Consider the following 19,736-nt stretch of genomic DNA (forward strand, 5'->3'; position numbering starts at 1 on the left):
GAGAGGTATACGGAACTGCCCAAGGAGTTCTGAGACAGAATTTTTGCAAGGCACAGATCTGGTAAAGGTTATAAAAGAACATAGACATACATAGAGCCGGGAGTCAGCTGAAAAATTAATGGCTCTATCAACTGAGGAATAATGTTTGTGTGCATGAGGACCAACTTCAGACAACATTTTATTTGTCACTCTTACAATTGTATTTTAAAATTTTGTTTTGCAAAAGGAACAAGGATTATTAATAAAACTTATTTGTAGAAACCTTACAAAATTAAATTACCTGCATTCAGACAGACTTCACCAGGAGCCCCTCAGGCTTATTTGCATTATTTCTGAAGCCTTTGTTTGTAAATACAAGGGCATAAGAAGCTAAAAGAAAAGCATATCCTGCCAGAGGGGGCACACACATCCTTCGTCCTGGTGGTAGATTTCCCTTAACCTAGAGACTGTCCATATGTATGTGTATATGTGTGTATATGTGCATGTATATATATATATATATATATATATATTCATGTATTTTATACAGCTAGCAGTATTTATTGCTTTTTCTCAGAGCATTTCCAAGCGGCGGACCTCCTACCTGCCAACGGTCTCTTTTTCACTTGAAATCCACACAATAGATATTGGAATATGAGTTCCATGTATTATCTGAAAGAAATTCAAACAGACACATTTATCATTCAGTTGAGGAAATCTGAAATTATATCATCTTGCAGTTATATTGCCAACTTGCAGCATTGATATGGAGCTCACACATTTTCTACATTACTGTGGAGCTGCCAAAATTTGATATTACTAGGGAAAGAAATCATAGTGTACTATGCAATTTAGTGGCTCAGACAGCGCATGGAATTGTTCATCTTAAGGTCATCGGGGTTGGGGCATGCTGTCAGATAGAGAAGGGTTTCTTGCATACGAATAAAGATAGATAAGGAAATGTTTTACATAGACAGATGTGGGGCTCAGAGGAGCTTTATTTTGGCTGTTGATTGCTTTACTTCTACCCGAATAATGATAACATGTTCATTCAGTGCAAAGGTTTACCATTACAATGTGACTTGGTACCGTTCTCTACTGGCAGCTCTGCCCTTGAATAATCTACCAGTTGTGTCTGGCATGAAATACACTCCCAAACTCAGACAACTTAACTTCATGTGTTAATTAAAAAAATTAGTCACAGTCCAGACCAAAGTGGCAAAATTGCCAGCCTCTAAATGTGCAAGGATGTTAGACACATGTCCCAACAGACTTGCAACTGTTTTTGCAACTAAAGGTGTACCGACAAAGTATTTACTTACACACGACTATATGGGGGCCCTGATCTAGGCACGCAATTTGCAGACAGATCACAGCCCCCATATAGGTCTATGATACCCGATCATGTTCCAGTGAGCATACTGGGGCTCATTTACCAAGGGTCCGAATGCCACACTTTCGTCGGGTTTCCTAAAGATTTCTGTTTTGCGCCGAATTGGCCCGTGATTTAGGCGCGCGCGATTGGATTGTGGCACATTGGCGCCAGCTTTCACGTGACAGAAATGGTGGGGGGGGGGGGGGGGGTCGTCGGACAACCCGACGGATTCCAAAATGATCTCCGGTGGACCTCGGCGCAGCAGCGACACCTGCTGGATATCGGGCACACAACCTTAGTGAATCCCGGCAGAACCGGAATCCTCGTCAGACAACGCACCACAGGATCGTGACTGGACCGGGTAAGTAAATATGCCCCACTGTGTCTGACCATGCCGTATTTGCACTGTGGCCACTCAGCTTTCAAAGGAGTGGGGAGGGGTGAGGAGCTCTCGCCCCCCATCCCTTCTCCACTCGGCCATATGCCCACATGAAAGAGGAAGAAGTTTTTGCCAGTGATAGTTAAAATGAGGAAAAGGTAAAGGGGTATGAAATGTTTTCAGAACTTGAAGCCCCTGAATACTTCTTAGAGCATTGGGTTTTATACTAGGATCTGGAACCCATTATGATAAGGTAAATCACATGCATTTTAGATAATGACCTGGCTTCAAGTTGAGTTAAAAATGCCAAACAAGGCATTACACTCACAAAAATGTGAACTTTTGGCCCTCTGACCTTCAGTATAACCCTATGATTTGGTCTGTTTCCTTTCCGCAGTCTAAACATATTTGGGCAGTGACCAGACGGAGGATGTTTTCTCTAATATGCTCCGTGACAATCAGGATTAATAAGCGCCCTTTGAAGTGGTTAAACACTGATTTCCTTTTTTTTCTTCTCTGCCAAATTTGGTTAATTTCTAAAACAACGAGTCACAATTGCTCTTGCGGTTTGGACATCTGACAGGAACATATTTGTACTTTGTTGTCTTTTTTTTATCTCTATTGCCCTTTTTATTCTTTTTTCCACGGAAAGGTGTTTTGCATTTTTGATGTTCCAAAACTATTCATCTGCTTGTGGATATTTTCTTTGTAGGTTTTCCCATTGCAGATTATGATTAATGTGCTGTTCAAAAAATAGAGCATTTAAGGATATCAAAGCATCCAGCTATTAAAATAAACAACAAAAAACACATAAAGATAGGTTTATGATAATATTCAAACAAAGCTCAGAGACATAGAACGCAGAGCTCTTTTTCCACTGGTCCAAAAAAAATCCTGGTCCAAATTGGATATCCTGCAAAAGTTTATTGATGTGCAATGGTTTTACAGTGTTGCCACACTGATGGGGTTTTCAGAGGATTATTGCTATAAAGATCAATGTGAAGTTTCATTGTTGAACTATTTGTTGCATCTTATCGAACATACAACTAGGTGTTCTTGTCATCTACTGGAGGTCACAGTCAGGCCATAATTATAGTTAGTGTACAGCTTGTGTGCATGTGGGCCCATCTAATGTAACCAATACCATGTGTGATAGATGGAAGCTTTATTGCTTGAATCCCCAACAGCTTCAATTTCTGCCCCTGGTTTGGGTTGGACTTGTAGACTACTCTAATGGGCCCAAAATACAGTCTGTAATGCTGCTGTTTAAAGATGGACAGACAAGGAAAGGATAGACATAAACAGGGAGCCCAGAAGCTAGAGCCACCCATCTGTCCCTACCTACTTTCCTACCCTACCCTAGATGGTAGATGACTACTGGTCAATGTAACCTAGTTGCGTCAAAACACTGTAACAAAAAAGGACAAAAACAGGTTAAGCAAGATAACAATGCAATACAGTGGTGGTAATCAATTAAGGTAGTGTTTAGACTAGCGCTGGACAGAAACTGAAGGCAAAATCACAGTCAGCAGTGCATCTTTGGCCGTACTTTGTGGGGATGGCAATGAAGCCTAAGTGGGCACAGATATTACACAGTCCATCACAACAATATTATATATGGAGAGAAATCTGAAGCTAATAGTGTGTCATTGAGGTCTAGTTCTTGTGGATGGGAATGATTCACAAAAAGGAATTAGACCTCACCGATATATTCTGTTTGTATGACCATTCCAAGAAAGATTGCAGTTCCATTAAAGTGCAATTCTGGCCATGGTTAGACATGATATGAATTATAACGTCCAAGCCAAAAGATTTTCAATCTAAGAAATGCTTTTACCTTTCAACCATTCTCTAAGTTGTACATTCAATTCAAAGCTCTTAGCTAAATGGAAGAGTAGTCTTAGTACTTGCTACTACTACCCTCCAATCTGGTCTGGATTTCAATTACTAGTCTAAACCTCCATGTTTTCTTTCTTATGCCACCTCTGACACTTAGTAGACCAGACCTCAATCATGCAAAATCATTTTCTCTCCAATTTGTTTTATAACTTGTGTTGTTATAGAAAGAACATTAAAGGACATCTAATACCAGAATGAAGGACTGTATGTAAATGAGCCTGAGGGGCTCCAGGTTTCATAGGTGTTAATGGAGCCCTTCAGGCCCTTCATTTGCATACAGTCCTTCATCCTGGTGCTAGATGTCTTTTAAATAAAGCTTATAAAAATATTTACGTAAATGTACATATGAAAAAGAAATATAGTCCATGTAAGAAGAACAACCATGAGTGTAGCCAATTTGATTGGCAGTAAGGTGTTTGGGGCAAAGAGGACCATTGTTTGCTCCAAACATTTATAGTATATTTCATAAGGAGGATAATGACTCTTTTAAGAATAGAAGAACTAAGAACTGTAGAGATATGATTACAGTATCATATTTCATTTTTTTACATTTTTGTTTCATTGCACTCTGTTTTGTGACTTTTTGCTGTACTTGCACCATTTATGTCACTTACTTCCTGTTTAACTCAGGTCATATGCAGTGCCCAGGTTAGGGGTGGCTTTAACTTCATGCTGGGTCTGCCAGGTGTCGTTGAGGTGTCACCACGTGTTGCTGCTCTCTGTAAGGGATAATAGGGCATGATGTACCCCAATGGGAAATAAATACAGAGAGTCAGGGTCTGCATTTAACAGTTTACTTCTTTCCTGAAGAAATTCAGATGCAAAGCAATACAAGCAAATATAAGGGCTGACTTGTCCAATCTCCTTCCTAGCAGAAGAAGGGTTAATGCTGATGATAGGCCTGGTCTAGCTGTCCCTCAGAAGATCAATACACTGGCCAAAAGCTGGGAGCTCAGGGTCAATGGTAGGGTACCCCTGCTTTTTCAGGTAGACTGGCAGTCTTCTCCTCCAAGTTCAAAATGTTTCCCTATTTTGTCGGTTAGTTTGTATTGTGTGCCAGAATCCACAAGGGCAGTGAAACCCAATTATTAATTTGGGGAAGATTCAGTACAGATATAATTACTCCTGTAGTCCGCCTAGTAAATAATTGGCTTGTTAGTGTATTTCATTACCATGCCATGAAGAAAAGCACCTACCAATGGGCGTGGTAACTAAAGGTATGTAAAAGACCCTAAGTAATTTTACACTTTTCTCAACAAACTGTACAAGACCATCAATTGTCACCAATCAGTAGAAAGAAGGGACCATGATGCTTACTGGAGTCCTATATCTACTGTACCTTCTGACCCACCGCTACCTCATGTAGCTGTTACAGAACTGCAGCTCAGCCCAATCAATTTCATAGGGATGAGCTGTAGTACCAGGTCAAGATCTTAGGATTTTAGAGTTTTTTAGAGAATTAAAGAATCTGAAGAATCTTAAGTCTCTGTGAATGGCATCTAATTCACAAGCTAGGAATATACACCAGACACACCACATTGTCATAGATGGTGCTGTAGCTAAAACACTATCCTCCTTTTCTCAGATCAGTGAAAGTAATGGGGCTTGAAACTCTTGATCTTCGTAACCTTATGCAAATTACTGTTATTATTATTTGCGGTTAAAAAAAACCCTTTAAATTGAGAAATGGATCAACTTTTAGGTCCACAATGTAAAATTTGAACACAAACTAGACCAGGCATTGCAGTTTTCTCAAAGACTGATTTTGGATGGTGGTCAATGTAGCTAATATGCTAATATTACATTTTCCCATTCAGATCTTTATCCTTTATTATATATCCTGGAAAAAAGATAAAGCAAGTGGAAAAAAATCATTTGCTGTGGAATGTATAATGACTGAAAACAAACTCATGCAAAACAATTAGATTCCAGAATTGTAACTTCCATTTTTACGCTTTGTGGTGTTATCAGATTTTGTATTACACACTCCGAAAACAGGACACAGCTGATCAAACAGTCTGTGCTACAGAAGTTTGCAGATCATGAAGCAGGGAAAACGCTATTTAAAATACTTTATTACCAGTTTGAACATTTGTTCAGGATGTCGGAATTTCCAATAATGTTGTTTTTGCAACTTATTGGAAGAAGATCACAATGTGGAACGTGTAGATGTGAACAGAGTTGTAAAATCCTATGTAATCACAATATGCCCAATTAACTCTAGTTTAACAGAAAAAAAAGCTAACAGGGATCTTTACATGTCATTACATGTTTCTTGTTTGTCATTCAGCTGGACTGTAGAAACATACATTTTTAGCACTGACTTTTATTGAAAAATGTATATTATATATCATAGAAGAAATTAATTAAGTTGAAGAAATTAAATACATGTTAAGAATGCATGAAAAGATTCAATTTTGAGATCCTCGGATATCCGTGGGCTATCCTACTTAAAGGGAACCTGTCAGGCACATCTAGCCCTGAAACCAAAGGTCCTACCTCATTTACTGTAGTGAGTTGCTCTGCATGATGATATTTAAATGAGTCAATGGCTCCTGTGTATTATAAAATGAGCCCACCCACCACTCTGTCCTGTAATCCTGTCAAATGAGTCAGCTGGGTGTTACTGAGCAGTCAGGCTGCAGCACCCCCTTTGCCTCTGTCCTCTGGTAAACAACCCCCCCCCCTCATGCCCCCTGAGCACATCATTCATACCCCTCTTTGTGCTGCAGCTTAACAGAGAGTGAATGCAGGTGCTGTGAAAGTGACAAGAGAACAGAGGAGGAAAGGGTGCTGCAGCCTGACTCAGCTCAGGAACACCTGGCTGACTCAATTCACAAGGCTACAATGCAGAGTGGTGGTGGGGGGAGGGGCTCTTTTGATAATTCACAGTAGCAGCTGACTCATTTCAATATCATCATGCAGGGCAACTCACTACAGTTTCCCTTTTAGGAAAATAATTCCTTTCTCTTGAGTGCTGACTGTAAGGACAGGATTATGGATTTTGCATTCAATTAAGTCCCTATAAGAAATTTCTAATTCTCACACTATAAAATTGTCATTGCCTTTGAGACTCCAAGATATATCCAATCTTCCTAGCATCTGCCAGCACTGGCAACTACCTTACTCCCGATCACTGAACAAAACCTCTGCCACATTCAACGGACAAGCATGCTGGTTTCAAAGCTTGTGCCGGTGCTCCAGGTTTGCAGCCAGATCTTGTTGCAGTGAATACAGCAGATTTTTGTGGCAAATAACCTTTTTAAGAGCATTCAGAAAAGTGAGTGTGTGAGCTATGTGGCGAGTGTGCATTGATCCTAAGTGTGTGCAGTGTCCAAAGTGGGACTTAGGATTAAGGGACTTAAGTTTGAGGGACTGTAGCAGGTAACTGCTGTGTTTTTGTGTTACTTTACTGTAAATTCTTCTTTTCTTCCATATTTCTCTTGTATTCCCCATTAGCACAATGGACTTCATCAGTGGCAATGGTACACAGTGTACATCCTGTGCCATGTATGCTTTCCTTGAACAGCCGTTCGAGGGGGAATACTGCTGTGTGGGATGTGTGAAAATTGCTCATCTGGAAGCCCAGATTCTGGATCTAAATGAGCAAGTTTCAAGGCTGTGGGCAATTGACAATATGGAGCGAAGTTTGCTGCTCCTGGAGCACAAACTCTCTGGGGAAGATGGGTGTGAGGAGGGAAGTATGGAGGTGCAGAGTGAGGGGGCAGCTAGTTGGGTAAAATGTAGAAGGCGGGGTAGAGGGAAGAGTTGTAGGGAGTCTAGTCCTGATTTGGTGCACCCCAATAAGTTTGCCAGGCTGGCGGATGAGGGGGATATCAGCTCTGGGGTAGCAATGCTGCAGCTAGATATGGCCTCTAGCAACAAGGGGACTGTCTGCTCCAGTAAGAAGGGTAATTGGAGCACAGGCAAGGTCAGACAGGGGCTGGTATTGGGAGATTCTATTATTTGGGGAACAGACAGGGCAATCTGTCACATAGACCGTGCATACCCAATAGTGTGTTGTTTGCCGAGTGTTTGGGTTTGGCATGTTGCGGATTGGGTTGACAGATTACTGGGAGGGGCTGGTGAGGAACCAGCGGTCATGGTCCACATTGGCACTAAAGACAAAGTAAGAGGTAGGTGGAAGGTCCTTAAAAGTTATTTCATGGTTTTAGGCCATAAGCTCAGGGCAAGGACCTCAAAGGTAGTTTTCTCTTAAATACTACCTGTACCACGTGCCACACGAGAAAGGCAGCGGGAGATCAGGAGGGCTTTGGGTTCATGGAGAACTGGGCTGACTTTTCTGTCGGCTACAGGCTTTACAGAAGGGATGGGCCGCACCTCAATGGCGAGTGTGCAGCTGTTTTGGGGGAAAAAATGGCTAGAAGGCTGGAGGAGTGTATAAACTAGAGACTTGGGGGGAGGGCAACTACACTTGTGCAGGGCAAAAAGACAGTGAAGATAGGGGTCTGGGAAGAGTCAAAGTCCATGGGGGACAAAGGGGGGCTGGAATAAGATTGGGGACTAAGAACAAAATGAATAGGGAAAACCATATAAAGTGTATGTACACAAATTCCAGAAGCCTCACAAACAAAATGGAGGAACAGGAACTCTTAATGTTGGAGGGCAAATATGATATAGTGGGTATCAGCGGGACATTGCTGGACAGTAGCTATGACTGGGCTGTTACTATAAATGGTTATAGTCTTTTTAAAAAATGATCGTATAACTAAAAAAAGGGGGGCTGTTTATAAGTGAATTCTTGCCTCAAGCCCTTCCTGCGAGATGACATCAGTGACGCAAATGAAAATGTGCAGTCCCTATGGGTGGATAAGGGGAGGGAAAAAGAAAAAGAATAAAAGAATAATAAAATACTCCAGGTGTTTGTTATAAGGCTCCAAATATAATGGAGGCAGCAGAGGAAATGCTGATAAGTGAAATGGATGCAGCTTCAAAGCATGGTGAAGTACTTATCATGGGGGACTTCAATTACCCAGATATTAACTGGGGGGCAGAAATCTGCAGGTCCTTCAAAGGTAGCAGGTTCTTGTCAACAACAAAAGACAATTACTTGTCACAACGAGTTCTGGAGCCAACAAGAGGGGGATCACTGCTGGTCCTTATCCTAACCAACAGACCTGACAGGGTATCAAAATTACAGGTTGTAACCTGGGCACCTGGGTAATAGTGATAATATCAACTAAGGCAAGACCTTATAGGCATAAACTGGGACAATGTTCTCAAAGGCAAAAGCCCCCCCCCCCCCTTTTTTTCACAAATATTCTAAAAAATACCTGTCAGAAACACATACCATATGGGAAAAAGCATAAGAGGAACAAGAAACAGCCAATGTGGCTAACTAGTCTTCTAAGGAAAGCAATAAGTGAAAAAGATAAGGTGTTTAAGGTGCTAAAATGCGAAGGTAACGATGAGGCATTGCAGGATTATAAAGAGAAAAATAAATTCTGTAAAAATCAGATAAAGGCTGCAAAAATAGAGACTGAGAGAAATATTGCCGGGGAGAGCAAAATTAATCCCAAATTATTTTTCAAGTATATAATTGATAAGAAACTAAAAATGGAGAGTGTGGGCCCTCTGAGGAATAAGATGGGGGTCATGGTGGAAGGAGATGAGGAAAGGGTGAATCTACTGAATGTTGCCTTCTCGACTGTTTATCCAGTTAATACCCGGGTGGAACACACAATGAGGAATGATGTAAATTCTCTTTGGAATGTCAACAGTTTAACACAGGAAGAGGAACGGCGCTGCCTCACAACCACTAAGATAGATAAATCAACGGGGCCAGATGGCATACACCCCCGGGTTCTACATGAACTATGTACCGTGATAGACAGACCGTTATTTTTAATATTTGAAGATTCCCTGAGGACTGGTTATGTTCCACAGGACTGGCACACAGGACTGGCACAGAAATCTGCAGGTCCTTCAAAGGTAGCAGGTTCTTGTCAACAACAAAAGACAATTACTTGTCACAACGAGTTCTGGAGCCAACAAGAGGGGGATCACTGCTGGTCCTTATCCTAACCAACAGACCTGACAGGGTATCAAAATTACAGGTTGTAACCTGGGCACCTGGGTAATAGTGATAATATCAACTAAGGCAAGACCTTATAGGCATAAACTGGGACAATGTTCTCAAAGGCAAAAGCCCCCCCCCCCTTTTTTTCACAAATATTCTAAAAAATACCTGTCAGAAACACATACCATATGGGAAAAAGCATAAGAGGAACAAGAAACAGCCAATGTGGCTAACTAGTCTTCTAAGGAAAGCAATAAGTGAAAAAGATAAGGTGTTTAAGGTGCTAAAATGCGAAGGTAACGATGAGGCATTGCAGGATTATAAAGAGAAAAATAAATTCTGTAAAAATCAGATAAAGGCTGCAAAAATAGAGACTGAGAGAAATATTGCCGGGGAGAGCAAAATTAATCCCAAATTATTTTTCAAGTATATAATTGATAAGAAACTAAAAATGGAGAGTGTGGGCCCTCTGAGGAATAAGATGGGGGTCATGGTGGAAGGAGATGAGGAAAGGGTGAATCTACTGAATGTTGCCTTCTCGACTGTTTATCCAGTTAATACCCGGGTGGAACACACAATGAGGAATGATGTAAATTCTCTTTGGAATGTCAACAGTTTAACACAGGAAGAGGAACGGCGCTGCCTCACAACCACTAAGATAGATAAATCAACGGGGCCAGATGGCATACACCCCCGGGTTCTACATGAACTATGTACCGTGATAGACAGACCGTTATTTTTAATATTTGAAGATTCCCTGAGGACTGGTTATGTTCCACAGGACTGGCACACAGGACTGGCACAGAAATCTGCAGGTCCTTCAAAGGTAGCAGGTTCTTGTCAACAACAAAAGACAATTACTTGTCACAACGAGTTCTGGAGCCAACAAGAGGGGGATCACTGCTGGTCCTTATCCTAACCAACAGACCTGACAGGGTATCAAAATTACAGGTTGTAACCTGGGCACCTGGGTAATAGTGATAATATCAACTAAGGCAAGACCTTATAGGCATAAACTGGGACAATGTTCTCAAAGGCAAAAGCCCCCCCCCCTTTTTTTCACAAATATTCTAAAAAATACCTGTCAGAAACACATACCATATGGGAAAAAGCATAAGAGGAACAAGAAACAGCCAATGTGGCTAACTAGTCTTCTAAGGAAAGCAATAAGTGAAAAAGATAAGGTGTTTAAGGTGCTAAAATGCGAAGGTAACGATGAGGCATTGCAGGATTATAAAGAGAAAAATAAATTCTGTAAAAATCAGATAAAGGCTGCAAAAATAGAGACTGAGAGAAATATTGCCGGGGAGAGCAAAATTAATCCCAAATTATTTTTCAAGTATATAATTGATAAGAAACTAAAAATGGAGAGTGTGGGCCCTCTGAGGAATAAGATGGGGGTCATGGTGGAAGGAGATGAGGAAAGGGTGAATCTACTGAATGTTGCCTTCTCGACTGTTTATCCAGTTAATACCCGGGTGGAACACACAATGAGGAATGATGTAAATTCTCTTTGGAATGTCAACAGTTTAACACAGGAAGAGGAACGGCGCTGCCTCACAACCACTAAGATAGATAAATCAACGGGGCCAGATGGCATACACCCCCGGGTTCTACATGAACTATGTACCGTGATAGACAGACCGTTATTTTTAATATTTGAAGATTCCCTGAGGACTGGTTATGTTCCACAGGACTGGCACATAGCAAATGTGGTACCAATATACAAAAAAGGTTCAAAAAGTGATCCTGGGGACTACAGACCTGTGAGTCTGACTTCTGTGGTGGGGAAAATATTCGAGGGGTTTGTTAGAGATGCTATCCTGTAGTATCTCACTGTATATAACCTTATAACCCAGTATCAGCATGGGTTTATGAGAGATCAGTCCTGTCAGACTAATCTGATTGGCTTCTATGAGGAAGAAAGTTCCAGACTAGAACTGAGGGACGCTGTGGATGTTGTATATCTGGACTTTTCAAAGGCATTTGACACCGTGCCGCATAAAAGGTTGGTATATAAAATGAGACTGCTGGGAATAGGGGAAAATCTGTGTATTTGGGTAAGTAATTGGCTTAGTGATAGAAAACAGAGGGTTGTCATTAATGGCCCATTCTCAGATTGGGTTGACGTCACCAGTGGAGAGCCAAAGGGGTCAGTATTTGAGGCAATTCTTTTTCACATTTTTATTAATGACCTTGTAGTGGGTTTACACAGTCAAGTTTCAATATTTGCAGATGATACTAAGCTGTGTAAAGTAATAAATACTGAGGTCGATAGTTTAGCATTACAGAGGGATTTTTGGAAGCTTGAGCAGAGAAATGTTTGATGAGGTTTAATGTAGTTAAATGTAAAGTTATGAACTTGGGCCATGGAAACAAAAAGTATAATTATGTCCTAAACAGTCAATTACTTGGTAAAACTGGAGCTGAAAAGGACTTGGGGGTATTGGTGGATGGTAAACTTCATTTTAGTGACCAGAGCCAGGAGGCTGTTGCTAAAGCAAATAAAATCTTGGGATGTATCAAGAGAGGAATAGATTCTCATGATAAAGACATAGTTTTACCCTTATACAAATCCCTGGTCAGACCACACAAGGAAAACTGTGTACAGTTTTGGGCACCGGTGTACAAAAAGGACATAGTAGAACTGGAATGGGTGCAGAGGAGAGCAACCAAGATTATTATGGGAATGGGGGGATTAGAATACAATGACAGATTAAAAAATTTGGCATTAATCAGTTTAGAAAAAAGACGACTAAGAGGAGACCTCATTACAATGTGCAAATGCCTGAACAGACAGTACAAGGATCTCTCCAAAGATCTGTTTATACCTAGGCTTGTGACCAGGACAAGGGGGCATCCTCTACGCCTAGAGGAGAGGCGATTCTACCATCAACATAGACAGAGGTTCTTTACTGTAAGAGCAGTGAGACTATGGAACTCTCTGTCCCAGGAGGTTGTTATGGCGGACTCTGTGTACAGGTTCAAGAGAGGCCTGGATGCCTTTCTGGAGAGAAAAAATATCACTGGTTATGGGGATAAAACATTTATTTAATTCTTAGAGAGGACTTGATTGACTTGCGTCTTTTTACGGCCTTATATACTATGATAGATCCAGTGCTTGGCTTCAAGGATACTATGCACCTGTGTGTGTTTATACTGTAGTATCATAGTATATAATGCTGGAAAAAGACTCAAGTCCATCAAGTCCAACCTTTGAATCTACTGAGGGTGTTCGGTGGATACGCACAGTGGAGGCCACTGAAGGCGATTGAAAACTGATACAAAGTATTGCATCCCTCCCCTTGCCTCCACTGAGAGTACGCTCATGAAGGCCACCCATAGTTGGTTCCCCTTACAAGGAAAGTCACTTCACTGGGTGTAACACTCTCAACATGAGCAGCTGCCAGTCACTGACTATTTCTGATGTTCACTCCTTCACTCACTTTCAGGAGGTGAGGGGGAGTAACAGGACTACATATCCCATTCTATGTGCATACAATGGGATCATCAGCTTTTCACGATCCTGCTTATTCAGGTCCAGGCACGTGTTTCAATAAAAATCTCTTTTATTTCATCAAATTAAAAGGAATGCAACATTTATCTCCTCCTCCAACGAGTTTCGGATGTGAAAACGCCCTTAGTCATGGATAAATTACTTCATAAACATGCAACATTTAAATGCATTATTTCATACACATGCAACATTTAAGTATCCAGGCTCCGTGCTACTAGGACTGAGCATTCCTTGTGTCTGAGCTGGAGGAAAAATATTATCCTGCATATAGTGGGAAACATCTTAGCCCTCCATTGTAAGTATATGCCGGGACTCTGCTCAATGTATCCTCACATCAGTAAAGGTTAATAAGTATATCCATACATAATGCATAAAACACCAGCATAAAATAGCCCCATAATATAAGAATCCCCCCACTAGGGGCATGGAGCACCATCCACTGATTCAGCATTACATGTAAGAATCTGCATTCTTCCCATGTCCATGCGATTATGCAAAATCTGTTTGAAAGTGGATCAAATTAATTTAGTGCATAATGTATTCTAACAATTCTACAATATTAAAGTAAAGGACACAATGACCTCGACAGAATATGACTGTCACAAAAATGAGGAGCCTACATCTACAGGCAGGACCGAAAAATATACATAATATTTAGGTCAATAGCCTGTGCCCAGATAAGGCATGAGCGGATATTACAATAAGCAAAATTATAGACGGTATTATAGACTCCATTATCATGGCTGGAGTCGGGGCTTTCAAGGAGGCACCAACCTTTACGCTTGATGATCACATTCTGGTAAATATATGCAATTTTGTGTAAACCTTCGCCATGAAATTAGACCAGATTGGTCTTTAAATAAATATTACTGGACCAAGCACAAAATATTCAAGATGGTAATTAAAGCAGGCATTTTATTTTCTTGTAAAATGGGATCCCGGTCATTGTCAAGACGTTGCCTAAACTTATACAAGCATTTTTGTAGGCCAGCAGAGATTATCTTCAACCTATCACAAATCTGTTACTCCCCATCAGATTAGTGTGGACAGCAGCACATGACTATGTTTATGTTGTTGAAGGAAGTGACCTATTAAATTATTATTATATATGTGAAGAAGGCACTGTATGTTATAGGGGTACTATTATGTTAGTAATATATATTTATGTGTGTTTGTGTGATAACCAGATGATGGGAATAAATACAGCATCAGAAGATGTTTGTACTGGTTATAAGAAAGGCAATGGGGCAGTGCTCTGCATAAAAAAGTTGTAAATCTAGATGTACACAATAGATTTGGGGAATTTTTGACTTATTGCACCCGCTCCACCACTTATGAAAATTGGGGCATAAGGAAAGCCTAAGAGAGGATGCCCTGACCAGCCAAATCTACCATAATCTTTGTCCGAACACTGGAAACGGTTATAGCTGAAATCTACACCAGGACGGTCTTTCTCCACACATTATATTATGTTTTTTTTGGTCAACTTAATAGTTTAGTGAGATAAGACCCACATCTAGGTAGCCTTCAAGCAAGTCCATTGTCAAGTAGAGCTAGGGACCTAGCTAGGGTTGCATCCATAAATAAGGCCAATTTAAAGCATGAGTGGTCCATCTTCCTTAGACCTCTTGCACATGGCTGTGCATAAATAGGCCACAAGCAGGGGAAAGCTTGCCACGCTCCAAATCCGGGCAGAACCAGGACCTGCTCTGTCTGCGGCCACAAAGACACAGTGGGGGGCATTTATTAATTTGACGGCAGGGTGGCCCTGGAACATGCTTGTGTGGAAGAATCATTAAATAATCATATTCCTCCAAAGTTACAGTGAAAGATGCCTTTTTTTTTTGCTGTGCATATTGGAAGTTGTTGTTTTGGAGTCTTGTTATAAGCCATATGACATATTAATATGAAGGTATATGAAGACTCTAATATAAAATGCAGATTGCAACAAGCAAATCCGTATTGTTTCAATAAAATCTCTACTTTTATATGGCCCTTTATAACAGTTTTGCAATTTCTTCTGGTTTTATGGAGACATCTGGTTTTTATACAACACATTATAAATGCTAATAAATTATAGCAGTGTTCAGTCTGCCATTGTATTTATTCATTGCTCTTTAATTACTGTACTTATCTTACCATGTATACATATTTGTATGTGGACTCAACTTTATTACAATACCAAAACAACCAGTGGTCTTTCAGCTGTCAAGCGCTATGTAATTTGTGTTGACAGATGTAAATGTGCCCACACAGTGATTCCAAGCAGACGCTTATTCAAATAGCAGAGAAATATTGATGAAAAAAGTCATGATTTTCCACATTCTGGGTTTTGTGTTTGCTATCTGTATCACTTTAAATGGAAATGTATTTCTGCTCCAATGACGAGTGGTTAGGAAAGGAATTTATAGGGTGTTTGTTTTTTTCCGTTTTATGTCTGGCACTGCATCTCATTCACCTATGCACCCACATACAGTTTATGCAGAAGTCTGACACTGTCCCTTAAAGGAAATCAACCTTTTGTTTTAATACTTTATTTTAGTTATATGTAAAGTACCTGGGGAATGGGGTGGCCTCTGTGAGGTCCCGGGGCTAAGGCTACTCCATACCAAGTGTAGCTGTGCAGATCCGCCTCCCTGCACTTCCATACCACTTGGAAACTTGGTTGCACAGCGGCAAATTGCCGATTGGAGGAGCTCTGCGCACATGCAGAAGATTTGGTTCCCTTGCCGCAACATGGCTGGATCCACTGCGTCTACGTGGGCTGCATTCAGAAGTGGCATGGACACGGAGGGGCAGATCTGCAGGGCCTCTCTGGCCGTGAACTAGCCTTCGCTGCTGGAGCTCATTGGGACTACTCCACGTCTCTATAGGTAATTTGCATAAAAACAAAATAAAGAATTAAAACATAAAGGCAGCATTCAAAAGAATAATAAAAATGTTTGAGTTAGTCATCAGAATCTACCTATGGATCTAATAACAAAAGTAGATTGCAGACAGTAGATTTCCATTAAAGTTATACGAAAGGGGCACTATTTTACTAAGTTTTTATTTTTTTCTTCTAGAGAGAAAAGTCTGGTGCTTGTCTCTCTATCCCGGGTTTTTGGAAATTATCTACACCTTTCTTTGCTAAAAAAAACGGTACTGAGCAGGTTTGCTCCAACTTTATTCAAGTCTAGTGTTATTTGAATAATATGCACTGTATTTCCTATCGAGTGATAGCTAGTTTGCTATGATAGCTAGATGGCTAGTCAACCAATCTTTTTGGTGACCAATTGTAAAATTTGAAACATGGCTCATTACATTGTAAGTTGTCGCTTTATGGTATAAAAAACAGAACTTCTCTGCTCACGGTAATAGAATTTTGAAGACATTTCACTTAAAGGGAACCTGTCATCAGGAGCCCCTTTTCTGGCTCCCCCATGCCCCTACAGAGAATACTGTGCACATTGCATAAGTGTTTCCAATAAATAAAAAAATTAGATAAATGTTTACTAGAGATGAGCGAACATGCTCGTCCGAGCTTGATGCTCGTTCGAGCATTAGCGTACTCGAAACTGCTCGTTGCTCGGACGAATACTTCGCCCGCTCGAGAAAATGGCAGCTCCCGCCGTTTTGCTTTTTGGCGGCCAGAAACAGAGCCAATCACAAGCCAGGAGACTCTGCACTCCACCCAGCATGACGTGGTACCCTTACACGTCGATAGCAGTGGTTGGCTGGCCAGATCAGGTGACCCTGGGATAGACTAGCCGCTGCCCGCGCTGCTCGGATCATTCTGTGTCTGGATGCCGCTAGGGAGAGAGCTGCTGCTGGTCAGGGAAAGCGTTAGGGTGTTCTATTAGCTTACTGTTAGGCAGGAGTGATTCTCCAAGAACCCAACAGCCCTTCTTAGGGCTACAATAACGTTCTACTTTTTTTTCTTTTATTTGCATCTAGTACCATTTTGTGAGGAATTAGCAGGGGGACTTGCTACCGTTGTGTTTAGCTCTTAGTGGCACACATATCCACCTCAAACACCAAAGTGGGAAAATTTAGTAGGGGTTGGATTTCAATTAGGCACAGTCTGCCATTTTTCCTTTTTTATTTTACGTTTATTTTGTTTAATAACTCAGTGTCATCTCATCTGGCATAGTAGTGTGCTTTCATACTTGGCTAGAAAATAGCCATAGGAGAATCCAAACGGCTTACGCCTACAGTAGCGTTATATATTTGATTTCTGGTTGATCTGCTGGTGGCTGTACTTGCTGCAGTGCATCTACTAGCCAATTGTGAGCAATTTGTAGTGAGACTTGCGACCGCTGTGTTTTGCGCTTAGTGACGCACATATCCATTGCAAAGACCGAAGTGGGAAAATTTAGTAGGGGTTGGATTTCAATTAGGCACAGTCTGCCATTTGTCCTTTTTTATTTTACGTTTATTTTGTTTAATAACTCAGCGTCATCTCATCTGGCATAGTAGTGTGCTTTCATACTTGGCTAGAAAATAGCCAAAGGAGAATCCAAACGGCTTACGCCTACAGTAGCGTTATATATTTGATTTCTGGTTGATCTGCTGGTGGCTGTACTTGCTGCAGTGTATCTACTAGCCAATTGTGAGCAATTTGTAGTGAGACTTGCGACCGCTGTGTTTTGCGCTTAGTGACGCACATATCCATAGCAAAGACCGAAGTGGGAAAATTTAGTAGGGGTTGGATTTCAATTAGGCACAGTCTGCCATTTGTCCTTTTTTATTTTACGTTTATTTTGTTTAATAACTCAGCGTCATCTCATCTGGCATAGTAGTGTGCTTTCATACTTGGCTAGAAAATAGCCAAAGGAGAATCCAAACGGCTTACGCCTACAGTAGCGTTATATATTTGATTTCTGGTTGATCTGCTGGTGGCTGTACTTGCTGCAGTGCATCTACTAGCCAATTGTGAGCAATTTGTAGTGAGACTTGCGACCGCTGTGTTTTGCGCTTAGTGACGCACATATCCATTGCAAAGACCGAAGTGGGAAAATTTATTAGGGGTTGGATTTCAATTAGGCACAGTCTGCCATTTGTCCTTTTTTATTTTACGTTTATTATGTTTAATAACTCAGCGTCATCTCATCTGGCATAGTAGTGTGCTTTCATACTTGGCTAGAAAATAGCCATAGCAATAGGATAGCATTGTTTGGTTTTAAAAACTCAAAAACACAAAAAAAAAAAAAAACCACAAAAAAAAGTTAAAAAAAAATTAAAGCTATAACTCTCATTTTAAAAATGTTTAACCCGAGGGCTAGGGGTAGAGGACGAGGGCGGGGACGTGGGCGTCCAACTACTGCAGGGGTCAGAGGCCGTGGTCCTGGCCGGGGTGAGACACCACCTGCTTATGAGGGAGCAGGGGAACGCCGCAGAGCTACACTCCCTAGGTTCATGTCTGAAGTTACTGGGACTCGTGGTAGAGCACTGTTGAGGCCAGAACAGTGCGAACAGGTGATGTCGTGGATTGCTGACAATGCTTCGAGCAATTTGTCCACCAGTCAGTCTTCCACGCAGTCCACCCATGTCACCGAAATCGCCACTCCTCCAGCTCCTGCACCTCAGCCTCCTCCCCCCCAGTCTGCCCCCTCCCAGGAAAATTTGGCATTTGAACCGGCATACTCTGAGGAACTGTTTTCTGGACCCTTCCCACAGTCACAAACCACTTGTCCGGTTGCTGCTGAGCAATTTTCCGATGCCCAGGTTTTCCACCAGTCACAGTCTGTGGGTGATGATGACCTTCTTGACGTAGTGGAAGTGTGTAAAGAGGTGTCCGACGATGAGGAGACACGGTTGTCAGACAGTGGGGAAGTTGTTGTCAGGGCAGGAAGTCCGAGGGGGGAGCAGACTGAGGGATCGGAGGATGATGAGGTGACAGACCCAAGCTGGGTTGAGAGGCCGGGTGAACACAGTGCTTCTGAGACGGAGGAGAGTCCTCGACCAGAACAGGTTGGAAGAGGCAGTGGTGGGGCCAGACGGAGAGGCAGGGCCAGAGCTGGTGCATCAGCGCCAAATGTGTCAACTAGTGAAGCTCCCGTGGTGAGGGCTCTTGCGGCGAGGGCTAGATCTTCAGAAGTCTGGAGGTTCTTTAAGGAAACACCGGATGACCGACGGACTGTGGTGTGCAACATTTGCCAAACCAGGCTCAGCAGGGGTTCCACCACTACTAGCTTAACTACCACCAGTATGCGCAGGCATATGAATGCTAAACACCCCACTCAGTGGCAACAAGCCCGTTCACCTCCGGCCGTGCACACCACTGCTCCTTCCCCTGTGTCAGCTGATAGTCAGCCCCCTGCCCAGGACCCTGCCACAAAAACCCCATCGTCGCCTCCACGATCCTCCACAGCATCCACCAGCGTTCAGCTCTCCATACCCCAGACGCTGGAGCGGAAACGCAAATATAGAGCAACCCACCCGCACGCCCAAGCCCTTAATGTGCACATCTCCAGATTGCTTAGCCTGGAGATGCTGCCCTATAGGCTAGTAGAGACCGAGGCCTTTCGCAACCTCATGGCGGCGGCCGCCCCTCGGTATTCGGTCC

Source organism: Engystomops pustulosus, chromosome 7 (genome assembly GCF_040894005.1).
Source record: "Engystomops pustulosus chromosome 7, aEngPut4.maternal, whole genome shotgun sequence".
Lineage (NCBI taxonomy): Eukaryota > Metazoa > Chordata > Amphibia > Anura > Leptodactylidae > Engystomops > Engystomops pustulosus.